Below are 12,407 nucleotides of genomic sequence, written 5' to 3' on the forward strand. Positions count from 1 at the left end.
TAAGGAGCCCGGGCTGACATGACTAGTCGTAAACCCAAAGTGGCACAGATTTACAGGGACATGCATCCATGACCCAGCATCGAACGTGTCGGTCATCAGCAAGTGGGTCCGGGCTGTAGCACTGGGCTAGCAGGACTCCGGTAAACCGGGCTGTAGCGGGCTAACAGGACTCCGGTACTCAATGTGTGACATTTCCCCGAAGGGACAGACACAGGAACGAAGAAGGACACATGCCGGCCAGCCTAAGTGTTCCGGAGCAGTAGCAAGCTACCATGGCTCAGTGGTAACACTAGGAGACATTTCCCGGTAAGAGAGGCTACTAAAGATAAACAACTAGATAGTCAGATCCCACACATACCAAGCATTTCAATCATACACACAATATGCTCGATATGTGCAAATACAACAAGGCATCACAACATGACTCTACGAGAAAAGTACTTTATTTAAGGCTCAGAGAGCCATACATAACATACACATAGGTACGGGTCACACGACCCAGCATTCAAGTCATACAGTCATACAAACCAGCAACGGAAGTAACTTGTCTGAGTACAGACAACTAGTAAAATAAAAGAGGCTTGGAAAGCCTAGCTATACTACGTGGTCCTTCACAAGCTCAGGATCACCACCTGGGCCTTAGCCTACTCATTGATGTCAACGTCTACGAAGAACCCATCAGAAGGGGTTGCAGCGTCTTCTGTAAAAATGTAAATTATAGCAACATGAGTACAAAGGTACTCAGCAAGACTTACATCAGATCCTACATACATGCACATTATCAAGAAGGGTTGGTGGAGTTATTACAGCAAGCCAGCTTTGACTCTTGGCTAGGCTATCCTACGAGACTCCAACTTGAAATGGTTTTGCGCACACGAGTCCACTACTCACCACTTCAATACACTACCGAGGATCCCCCTCCGTCTTCCTACGGAAGAGCCATCCTCGGCACTCACACTTATCTTGAGGCTTTTAGTAGTTTCCATTTACTTGTCTATGAACTGTATAGGCAACCAAGTAGTCCTTTACCGCGGACGCGGCTATTCGAATAGATCATGTTAACCCTGCAGGGGTGTACTTCTTCATACATGTTTCCACCACTTAGCGTCTGCACATGACATGTGCTCGGCAGACTTCAAGCGAAAGCCGACGTGGGTGTAGACCACGACCTACCTAAACACCTAAGTCTCTGGTCCAGGTTTATCGCCTATCCAGGTTCCATCCGCAGGGAGTCCGGCCGAGGTTTCCCATACGGCCCCGAACGATGTGTACAGGGTTCCGTGACACCTAACGGGTGCCCGGTATTCCCGGCCACGTACCTACCGCATCACAGCCCACCCCTACGGTCAGCGCTGTCCACGGCCTCCAATAGGCTACAAACACCAGAAACTACTTGCAACTCCTGGACAGAGGACTAGGGTGAATAAGAAGTCGAGCGGGGTCATATTTCAGGGCCCAATGCATGGTAGTAGCTGTATCTTAAATCACACATACAGATCTCAGTGCTTAAGGTCGCCTTCAATGAAACAACCCACCATGTACTCCTACATGGCCTCTCATCGATACCTTTACCAAATCGTGTTCACCACATCACTCTCATTACCGACATAATCATTTCACTCTAGCCCATCACCCAGATGAACCAGCCCTGACACGACTCTAAGCATAGCAGGCATAGCAAGGTAGGAACAACACATACATATGGCTCAATCAACTCCTACACATGCTAGTGGGTTTCATCTAGTTACTGTGGTAATGACAGGTCATGCAGAGGAAATGGGTTCAACTACCGTAGCACACAGCAGTTTGAAACGCGTTGTCTTAATGCAGTAAAAGAGAGCAGGAGCGAGAACATGGGATTGTATCGATATGATCAAACGGTTGGTTGCTTGCCTGATGGTTCGATGCACTGATATGGTTCTTCGCTAGGGTAATCACGGTACTCCTCGGAGGCAGAACCTGCCGCAAAGAACACCGATACACAGCCATCACCAAACAATGTGCAACAATATGGTGCATGCATGAAACATGGCAATATGAGTGTGTTGGGCTAATGCAACTAAGACCAGAAGGGTTTGAACCAATTTGAACCAAAGATTCAAATTTCAAACTCATACATGGCCCTTTAAAGTGTTTTATCTTGTTCTGCATTAAACAGCAAGTTAACTTGTTTAATCATGCATGAAAACAGTACAGATGGATAGATTGGATTTTTCTGATCATTTTACATATATAACTTGTCTGATTTGGAGTTACAGATTAAAAGTTATGAATTTTTGAAGTTTAAACTATATTCTGGAATTTCCTATATTAGAATAAATCCAGAAATTAATTTATTGCGTCAGCCATGCGTCAGAATGACGTCAGGGTCAACGGAGACGTCCAGGTCAAACCTGACTGTGGGTCTAGGGTGTCAGGGTAATTAGTTTAGTTAAAGTTTAATTAAAACTAACCCTATTTAGTTAACAGGGCTGGGCCCCACCTGTCATTGACTCATCGGGGTCAACCAGGGCCCACCCGGTCAAAGCTAGGTCGGCTGCACCGGCGTTTAGCCGCCGGCGAGCCCGACGTGGCGGCGGAAGTGGTTTTGGCCGTTCCGGTAACCAAACGAGTCGCGGAGGCCATCGGAGTGGAGCTGAGGAGGAGCCGCAGCTCTTGGTGGAGTCCATTGGGGTCGGGGTGGCCGGAGTTGGCGCCGGCGGCGACTTTGGCGGCCACCGGAGTTCGGCCGAAGGCGAACTTGATGCTAGAGGGGTCGGTGAGGTGCGGGGAGTAGCTGGTTAGGTGCTACGTGACGTGGTGAGCATGATGGACACCAAGTTGTGGCCGGAGGGTGACCGGGAGCACGTCGGCGACGAGCTCCGCGGCGGTGGGTGCGGTTGAGCTCCGGGAGGTCATTACACAGCTCGGGAGCAAGAAAAGAAGGGAGGGGAAGATGGTTAAGCTCACGGGGAGTTCGACGAAACACTTGGTGCGGCCGGGGACGGGCCGAAGCGACGACGGCGTTGAAGGGGATCTCCGGCGATGGCGGTTCGGTCGAGGTCGATGCGATGGGCTCGGGCCTTGCGAGCGCTCGGGGCTCGTCTTGCTCGAAGGAGAGGAGGGTGGCGGAGCTCCTGGACACGGCGGCACGGCGTGGGGTTGACGGAGGGCGTGGATACGACGAGGGGGTGGCGGCGATGGCGTCGGCCATGGCGGGGGAACGCGAGAGAGAGGAGTTGGGGGAGAATGGAGGTGTCCTGGAGGTTCACGGCTCGACGTGGAGTTCATCCATCCAGTAACGAGGCGTGGAGGTGAAGCAGGGCGACGGCCAGCTGCATGGCGCACGCTGCGGCCGCCGTCGGGCACCTGCCTGCCTGCCTGGCCGGCAAGCAGCTCGCTGGCGCGACGCTGGGCTGGGCCGGCAGGTGGGCCGGGTGCTGGGCGCCAGGTAAGTTTCTGTTATTTCTCCTTTTCTATTTTTTAATTCCTCTGCAACTTTGTTGAATTATTAAAAATACTTAGGCAACTCCTAAAATCACCAAACTACTCCTGGTCCATAGTTGGATTATTTCCAACATGAAACATTTTAGTTTGGAGATATTTGAGCATTTGAAATATTTTATACAATTTTAAATGCCCAAATTCAAATATCTATGATTTAATTCAAAGACCCCAAGATGGCCTAGGAAAATGTGCATCACTTCTGGCAGAGGTTCTGAACCAAGACAAAAATTATGGGCATTTTAGAAGGGCATTTCAGGTTCATTGAAAAAGTTTTTAGTAAACCCTAGTTGGTTTCAGAGGGGGCTGGGGGTTCTGTCATCCCCATTTCAGGTTTCTGATGAAAGAATAGACATGATGCAACACTCTAATGCATGAACTAGCTAGGGTGTGACAACTCACCCCCACTCAAAAGAATCTCGTCCCGAGATTTGGGTTCCTCCGGAAAGAAGGCGGGATACTCGAGTCGAAGACAATCCTCCCTTTCCCAAGTTGCTTCATCCTCAGAATGGTGTGACCATTGAACCTTGAGAAACTTGATATTATGACGTCGAGTGGTACGCTCAGCTTGATCGAGGATACGAACGGGGTACTCTCGATACGTGAGATTATCTTGGAGATCAAGCGTTTTGTGGTCCACTCCACGGATAGGATCCGAGAAGTAACACCTGAGTTGGGAAACGTGGAAGACGTCGTGGACTCTGGAGAGATGTGGAGGTAGTTCCAATTGGTAGGCAACTTCCCCTTGTTTTGCGAGAATGCGAAAAGGTCCAATGTAACGAGGAGCCAATTTGCCCTTGATACCGAAGCGATGGGTTCCCTTCAGAGGAGTAACCCGAAGGTAAGCCTTCTCGTCAACCTCGAAAGTCATAGCCTTATGCTTTCGGTCATATTGACTCTTTTGACGAGATTGGGCTGTTTTCAACTTTTCACGAATGATGCGAACTTGCTCTTCTGCTTCCTGGATCATATCCGGGCCAAAGAATTGTCTTTCCCCGGTTTTTGACCAATTAAGGGGTGTTCGACACCGTCGTCCATAGAGAACTTCAAAAGGGGCTTTACCCAAGCTAGATTGATAGCTGTTGTTGTAAGCAAATTCGGCAAATGGAAGGCATTTCTCCCATTCCATTCCGAATGAGATAACAGAGGCTCGAAGCATGTCTTCTAGGATCTGGTTGACGCGTTCTACTTGACCACTTGATTGAGGGTGAAAAGCGGTGCTAAAGGAAGGGCGGGTTCCCATAGCATTTTGGAAACTTTCCCAAAATCGAGAGGTGAAAAGACTTCCTCGATCCGAGTTAATTTCCAAAGGAACACCATGGAGAGACACTATTCGGGAGATGTACAAGTCTGCTAACTGACTAGCAGTTATACTCTCACGAACAGGTAAGAAATGGGCTACCTTGGAAAGACGATCGACAACGACGAAGATAGCATTATTCCCTCTCTTGGTCCTGGGAAAACCGGTGATGAAGTCCATACCAATTTTATCCCATTTCCATTCAGGAATAGCTAGGGGTTGTAGGGTGCCAGCAGGCCGTTGATGCTCTGCTTTTACACGACGGCAGACGTCGCAGTTAGCAATATACTGAGCAATTTCTCTCTTCATCCTAGTCCACCAGAACCTCTAGCGTAGGTCCTGATACATCTTAGTGCTACCGGGATGAATGGTGAGAGGAGATTCATGAGCCTCCTTAAGGATCAACTGCCGTAGATGCTAGTTCTTGGGAACCACTAAACGGTTCTCAAAGTACACAACACCATGTTCATTTGTGGAGAAACATCTAGCACCTCCGCTAGCAATGTTCTCTTTGATCTTAGATATTCCCTTATCTCGCTTTTGGGCAGCGATGATCTGATCCGTAAGAGTAGGTTTCGCCACCAAGGTGGAAAGAAATCCTTGAGGAACAATGTGAAGGTTAAGCTTCCGAAATTCCTCATGGAGAAGCGGTTGACTTTGTTGTAACATCAGGTTGTTACAATAAGATTTACGACTTAGCGCATCAGCCATGACGTTGGCTTTCCCTGGGGTGTAAGTTATTCCTAAGTCGAAATCTGTGATCAACTCGACCCAACGTCTTTGCCTGAGATTCAAATCCGGTTGGGTGAAGATGTACTTCAGACTTTGGTGATCAGTGAATATTTCGCAACGATTACCGAGGAGGTAATGTCGCCAGGTTTTAAGTGCATAGACTACAGCTACAAGCTCTAGATCATGAGTAGGATAATTCTCCTCATGTGGGTGCAATTGCCGTGAAGCGTAAGCAATTACGTGTCGATCTTGCATGAGAATGCAACCTAGTCCTTGTCGCGAGGCGTCGCAGTAGATAACAAAGTCCTTAGAGAAATCTGGCGGTACCAGTACGGGAGCAGATGTCAGGCGTCTTTTCAGTTCCTGAAAGCTGTGCTCACATTGTGGAGTCCATTCGAACTTTTTATCTTTCTTGAGGAGTTCGGTTAAAGGTTTAGCAACTTTGGAGAAGTTCTCGACAAAGCGACGACAATAGCTCACTAGGCGGTCCCGGGCAAAAGTAAGACGACACCCGTGGGAATACCGTGCATGAGGCCGCAAAGTGATATGAGGTGTTACATGCTAGATCTATGTGGCATCGAGTCAGGGTCCTGACAATGCGAGAGAAAGTCGAAGGAGCGTTGATGAGGCCAAAAGACATGACAGTGTATTCATATGAACCATAGCTTGTTCTGAAAGCGTCTTGGGAATATCTTGCTCACGGATTCGAATCTGGTGATAACCCATACGGAGATCAAGCTTGGAGAATACTTGGGCACCTTTGAGTTGTTCGAACAGCTCATTGATGTTGGGAAGTGGGTACTTGTTCTTGATAGTCTTCTTGTTCAATGGACGGTAGTCAACACAAAGTCGGTCTGTTCCATCCTTCTTCTTCACAAGAAGTACTCCACAACCCCACGGAGAGGAACTAGGTCGGATGAGACCCATTTGCTCTTGAATATCGAGTTGTTTCCTCAGCTTCTTCAACTCTTCAGGTCCGAGCTTGTAAGGACGTTTGCACACCGGTTCTGTGCCAGGCTCAAGATCAATGACGAATTCAACTGGCCGGTGCGGAGGCATTCCTGGAAGCTCTTCTGGAAAGACGTCTTGATATTCGCAAATGACTGGAATTTGCGAGATGGCATCCAGTTCACCCTTCTCATTGAGAGAAAATAAACGGATGGTATCATCACGAGCGGCAAAGACAATTACATCCTCAGACGAATGAGTCAATTGAATCTGCCTGGCAGCACAATCAAGATGCGCCTTGTGCTTAGAAAGCCAATCCATTCCGAGAATAAGATCAATATCAGCCAAGAACCACCGGAGAGGACAGAAACTTGTAGTCGCCCAACGTGATAGAGATATCGGGAGCAACCAAACTAGAAGTCAAAAGCTTGCCGGGAGAAACAACTTGCATGACTTTGGGCATAATCTCAGTATCAACATTGTGCTTCGATGCAAATGGGCATGACAAGAAAGAATGCGATGCACCAGTATAAAAAAGTACTTTTGCAGGAACATCGTTAACAGGAAGGTTACCCATGATGACATCTGACGAGTCCTCTGCCTGAGCTGCATTCAGCAAGTTGACCTTGGCGTACTTGGGGTTATGCTTGACCACAACTGTACTTGCCGATCTCACAGGAGGAGGAGGAGGAGGGAGACGCCTCTGATTGAAGCACTTGTTGGCATAGTGACCCTTCTGTTGGCACTTGTTGCACGTGACCTCTGAAAGCGGACGGTGATACGGAGCACTCGACCTTGGAGCTTGAGAGAAGTCTTGTTCTGAAAGCCAGGGTTGGGTGGGTGGGAAGATCCACCGCCACCTTTGCTCTTCTGCTGATACGGCTGACGGAACAGAGGAGGAGGAAGCCAATACTTTTGCTGCTTAGCCACTTGAGTTGAGGAAGGAGTTGCATCTCTGACTCGCTTCTTGGAAGCATCGCACTTGAGTTGAGCAGTCTCTTGTTTCAGTGCCATGTTGTAAAACTCATCGTACTTCTGAGGCTCGAAAAGCATGAGAGCATGTTGAAGATCTTCTCTGAGGCCACCCCTGAACTGATAAATCATGCTCTTCTCGTCAGGGACGTCTTTCTTAGCGAAACGGGCGAGCTTCTGAAACATGATGTTGTACTAGTAAACAGACATAGAGCCTTGCTTCAGGTTGCGGAATTCCTCATGCTTGCTTTCAACAACACTCTGAGGGATATGATGAGCTTTGAAGTCTTGACGGAATTCATCCCAGGAAAACACACGGCCTCCTCTGGAATCTTTGTACTGCTGAAACCATTCTGCAGCTTGGTCTTTGAGTTGGAAGGAAGCGAACTTGACAAAGTCCCCAGGCCTGACGTTACTGCACTCGAAATGCTTGCACAAGTCCACGAGCCAATCATCAGCGTCAGTTGCCTCAATGCAATTGCTGAAGGTCTTTGGCTGGTTAGCAAGGAACTGGTTGAGTGTAGCAAAGTGATTCTGATTGTTGCCCTGGTTGCCTTGGTTCGCTTGGTTGCGCCCTTGAAGAAGTTGCATGATCAGTTGCGTGTTTGCATTGGTAGCAGCCATCACAACTTGCCATGCCTCCGGAGGTGGAGGTGGTGGTGGCGGATCAGGATTCGGAGTCATGCGCGTTGGAGGAGCCATCCTGAACAGGTTGACATCCATTAGCACACTGATAGACAAAAATTGAAGCTGAATCCAACGGGTAGAAATTACAACATATAGTCTTCAAATCCGAACAAAATGAACGAATGCATTCCAATTGAAATGGTCACATATCCATAAATTGAGAAGCCACTTAGAATTTAGGTAGAGGAATAAAATCAACACGGTACGGAGCAAGAACGAATACTCGGTAAGGATCACCCAATCTCAAACCAAATACCAATGGAAGAAGAACTAGAGCTACAAGAATTCCCACCTATGAAACTCCCGAACCTTTCCGGTTATGCAATCAGGTGTTGGGGATACAGGGGAAGCATAATATCTCACCCAAATCTAGCAAATCCTACATCCAGCTGTATCCATCCTTCAACACATAACCGAGAAAAACTTCGGAAATCGTCTACCTCAACCTTCGAAAAGCATCCGTTATACAAGTTATGGCAATACTCCCGAACTCCCACCCCAGTACTAGGTCGCATCGAGGTTATCTCACCAACAACTGCATAAAAGAGATTTTCGATGTCGGCGAACTAAACTCAGGTATTCCAGAACTGCAACGATAAAATTGTGACGACAACACCTCGGAGCTCAACTCCCCGGGACACTACCACAACCCCTAAATGACAGGAGGCACCAAGAACAATGTTCTCGTCACAAATCGATCGGAACGATTCCAAGATACCCGCGTGATCCTAATTTTTTAGTGAAATTTGAGAAGAGAAGAGTCAAAACTCTACGCCGGGATGCCTTACCAGAGCGATGAAGGGACAGGGGAGTAAAAAGAAGTCCTAAACTCTCCGATATATAATTCCTAAATGACTCAAAACATTTTTCTAGACTCAACTCGGCAGCTAATTCGATCAAGCAGGGGAACTCCTAAGGTCGGGGAAGGCTCTGATACCAACTTGTAATGCCCTCGATGTGGCTATAGCTCCTACGTGTCGAAGCATGACTTAGATGCATAACCGCATTGAAAGCAATGTCGCAAGTAAGGTAATCTTCACAACAACCCATGTAAATAGATAATAAGGGGAAAGGTACATAGTTGGCTTACACTCGCCACGTCACACAAAGTACATAAATAGCATTACAATCATCCAATACACTCATGGTCCGACTATGGTACCAAAATAAAAGATCAACCCCAACATGCGACACGGTCCCGATTGCCCCAACTGGGCACCACTACTGATCATCAGGGAAAGACACATAGTAACGGCGTGAGTCTTCGTCGAACTCCCACTTGAGCTCAAGCGCATCATCTGGAACGGAGTCATCGGGCCCTGCATCTGGTTTGGAAGTAATCTGTGAGTCACGGGGACTCAGCAATCTCGCACCCTCGCGATCAAGACTATTTAAGCTTATTGGTAAGGCAAGGTAATATGTGGAGCTGCAGCAAGCGACTAGCATATATGGTGGCTAACCTGTTCGCAAAAGAGAGCGAGAAGAGAAGGCAAAGCACGAACGAATAACTATAGAACAACCTACGACAAACATTACTCCAACACCGTGTTCACTTCCCAGACTCCGCCGAGAAGAGACCATCACGGTAACACACGCAGTTGATTCATTTTAATTAAATTAATGTTCATGTTATCTACAACCGGACATTAACAAATTCCCATCTGCCCATAACTGCGGGCACGGCTTTCGAAAGTTCAAATCCCTGCAGGGGAATCCCAACTTAGCCCATCACAAGCTCTCACGGTCAACGAAGGATAAACCTTCTCCCGAGACATTCCGATCAGACTCGGTATCCCGGTTCTATAAGACAACTTCGACAAAGACAAAACAAGTCCAGCAACACCGCCCGAATATGCCGACCAATCCCGATAGGAGCTGCGCATATCTCGTTCTCAGGGCACACTCAGATGAGACATCCTACGAGTAAAACCAAACCTCAAGTTGCCCCGAGGTGGTCCCATAGTCTGCTCGGTCGGACCAACACTCAGAGGAGCACTGGCCCAGGGGGGTTTAAATAAGATGACCCTCGGGCTCCGGAAACCCAAGGGAAAAAGAGGCTAGGTGGCAAATGGTAAAACCAAGGTTGGGCATTGCTGGAAGAGTTTTACTCAAGGCGAACTGCAAGGGGTTCCCATTATCACCCAACCGCATAAGGAACGCAAAATTCAGGAACATAACACCGATATGACGGAAACTAGGGCGGCAAGAGTGGAACAAAACACTTGGCAAAAGGCTGAGCCTACCACCCTTTACCAAGTATATAGATGCATTAAGATAACAAGATAATATAATGATATCCCAACAAATAAACAATGTTCCAACAAGGAACAATCTCCAATCTTAACCTGCAACTAGCAACGCTATAAGAGGGGCTGAGCAAAGCAGTAACATACCCAATCAACGGTTTGCTAGGACATGGTGGGTTAGAGGTTTGACATGGCAATTTGGGAGGCATGATAAGCAAGTGGTAGGCATCGTACCATAGGCATAGCAAAAGAGCGAGCATCTAGCAAGCAAAGATAGAAGTGATTTCGAGGGTATGATCATCTTGCCTGCAAAGTTGTCAGAGTTGACTGGATCCTTGAAAGCAAACTCAACGGGCTCCTTGTTAGCGAACTTGTCTCCCGGCTCTACCCAAACCAGACAAACAAGCAAAAGGAACACAATCAATCACGTGCAAAGCTCAAACAACATGATGCAAACATGGTATGCTATGCGGGATGCGATATGTGATGCATATGCAAGATTTGACGAGGAATGATTGAACCTGGCCTGAACATGGAAATCCAAGAGTGCCACCGGAAAGGTGAGGTGATTTCGGTTGAAATCGCTATAAAGATCACCGGAATCGGATGCACGGTTTGGAAATGGCAAGCAAAACAAATATGGCACCGGTCTGCGATAAATAGCAAGTAGCCATCTAAATGCAACAAGTTAAACATGCTACAACACCCAAACATGGAAAAAAATACATGGCAGGGATCCACTCATAATGCTTCACAAAAGATGAACACTAAGCTACGACCAATTCATCCATTAACAGGTTCAAACAAGCATGGCAAAAGTGCAATTGATAAACAGGTTTCAGACTTAGTGAAATTAACACAAGCCTGGAATTTCAGATCAGGTAGCACACTTTGGAGCATGAAAACTATGTTCTACAGGAACTTAACATGGCAAAGCAAAGCAAGGCATGGAGCTACTCAAAGATCTTAACAAAAGTTCCTTAGTGACCTTGAGCCAAAAGGGATCAGAAAATACAATTGCAAGCATGTGAACATGGCAAAAACATAATCAGATCTCAGACTTAGTGAAAAACTGGAGCATGCAAATATGTTAACGAGTAGGCATGTTTACGAGCTCGATGCACTCACTACAGATCAAGGCATGACAAACTAAGCATACACCCATCAAGAATACATATTATATAAGCTAGACATGTCAAGAACAACAACATAGCATGCACGGGTCAACAATAACATCCTCGGCAAAATCGCTAACAAGTAGACAATCTGTCAGGATTCACGAAATAGCAAAAGTAGAGCTCGATTGACTCAAGCTAGGGTGCTCCATAATTGCAAGAAAAGACATTGATGGATAGAGCACCGCAAGGTTAACAAAGCATCATTACTGATCGTCCTCAAAAGAGGCACGGATCACTAGGAAACAACATGAACATATGGCATATTGATAAAAACAGATCAAGGACTTGGAGAAATTCTAAGTCCCTGAAATCAGCATTAACGAATGCACTACTTTGCAAGCTTGTGCTAGTCACCACACATGTCACAAAAATACATGGATAGCACCTCTGTAAAGATGGCAAAGCATATAACAAAACTCATGTAGAGCTTAGGGGCATATGATGCACACAATAATCAAGGCAAAAATGACAAATAGCTATTTGGTGCAGCAGATCTGACAATTAACTCAAATAGCTCTCTTCCAACAGCATTTCGGGCATCAAGATGAGCTCAAATGAAAATGATGCAACAAGATGAAACGATGTGCTCTTCGAGGCATACATTTTGATATGCTACACGCGCAAAATGGAGCTACGGATGCAAAGTTACGATGCGATGAAGATGCCTAAATAATTAGGGTTCTGGGGAGAAAGTCAACCCCAGATCTAGATCTAAGATTACTGTAGCAGTGCGCGGTCTTCAAGGTTTGCCGGACTTGCCGGGGACGTCGCCGGACTTGGCGCTCGCCGGAGTTGTCGTGGGGTTCGCCGGACGACGAGGGAAGCCGGAGAGGTGGCCGGATCGGCGGGGGCGGCGGCCGG

This window comes from Triticum aestivum, chromosome 7A (assembly GCF_018294505.1).
Source record: "Triticum aestivum cultivar Chinese Spring chromosome 7A, IWGSC CS RefSeq v2.1, whole genome shotgun sequence".
NCBI lineage: Eukaryota > Viridiplantae > Streptophyta > Magnoliopsida > Poales > Poaceae > Triticum > Triticum aestivum.